This window comes from Austrofundulus limnaeus, unplaced genomic scaffold (assembly GCF_001266775.1).
Source record: "Austrofundulus limnaeus strain Quisiro unplaced genomic scaffold, Austrofundulus_limnaeus-1.0 Scaffold72, whole genome shotgun sequence".
Taxonomy (NCBI): Eukaryota; Metazoa; Chordata; class Actinopteri; order Cyprinodontiformes; family Rivulidae; genus Austrofundulus; species Austrofundulus limnaeus.
The window spans coordinates 1,732,006-1,733,141 of record NW_013952474.1 but is presented as its reverse complement, the minus strand read 5'-3'; the positions used below and the strand labels follow the sequence as shown (position 1 = coordinate 1,733,141).

At 37.5% G+C, this 1,136-nt stretch overlaps 1 protein-coding gene across 3 annotated transcripts in view; it reads right to left on the bottom strand.

The window, feature by feature from the left end:
• The window catches only part of LOC106519169 (helix-loop-helix protein 2), a 37,825-nt gene extending 37,387 nt beyond the window's left edge, over positions 1-438 (bottom strand). For all 3 annotated transcript variants that reach the window (XM_014010727.1, XM_014010725.1, XM_014010729.1), the window contains exon 1: positions 202-438. The gene's annotated coding sequence lies outside the window, so the exon portion shown is untranslated. The remainder of the gene's footprint in view (positions 1-201) is intronic.
• Between the last annotated feature and the right edge of the window lie 698 nt (positions 439-1,136).

The window sequence follows — 1,136 nt, the reverse complement described above, 5'->3', positions numbered from 1 at the left end:
CCACTGGAGCTAATCAACATTAGCTAACCAACATTAGCTAACCAACATTAGCTAACCAACATTAGCTAACCAACATTAGCTAACCAACATTAGCTAATCAGACATGTTTTTTGTTTGACTCATCTGTTGACAAAGCCTCACATTAAACTATAAAAGCCTAATTTTTAACTTACAAAACAAACACAAAATAATTTAACTCACCACAGCAGGCTGCAGCCATGTCAGAGTCTCTCGGAGCTAACAACTAGCAAGCTAACAGTCTTTAACTCGGATCCAGACTGTCTCAGAAATATGTCCAGGACTTCCAGCTGTTTGTTTCAAACAGTCCTAGCAGCCGAACAGGTGACAAATCTAACAGGTACTACATACACGCAGATGAAGTGACGCACCCAGTGGGCGGAGTTTGGCCCAGTTATTATTAGATTTTCAACAGGGAAGCTCCTTCTTCTCGGCTTGTCATCACTTCCAGCCGGATCAAAAACCGGCTGATCCGTAAGGAACAGACCCAATTCTTTTATATATTCATTTCTTTAACTACAATTTTCTTTCAGCTGCATCCTTCCGAACTTGCCTAAAAGATTTGATTAACCTTTTTTTTTTTATGTCTAATGCCATTCCTGACCCAACCAGGACTCAAACTGGTGACCTGAGAAATCTGCAATAGCAACATTGCTGAGCTACAGCTGCCTGCTCTTGATTTAAAAAGATATTTTACTTGTGAAGCCAGAGACACTTATAGTAAAAKAAACAATTTGCACAATGCAACAAATATCAGAAGGTAGAGGCCGAACTTGTCATCAAAAGCAGAAATGTTTACCTGTTTTTATAAAACTGTCTGAACAAAAACCCACCAGGACGAGGTCAGATCAGTATGGAAGCCCATTTCCGCCACCCTGATAAAAAAAATAAATAAAACTTGTATCTCATAATTATGACTTAGCTATCTTAGTATCTTAGCTATAGTATCTCATAATTATGAGATAGCTAAGTCATAATTATGAGATAGCTAAGTCATAATTATGAGATAGCTAAGTCATACTGTAATTATGAGATGGCTAAGTCATAATTATGAGATACAAGTTTTATTTTTTTTTATCAGGATGGTGGAAATGGGCTTCCACAGATCAGAAATGTCA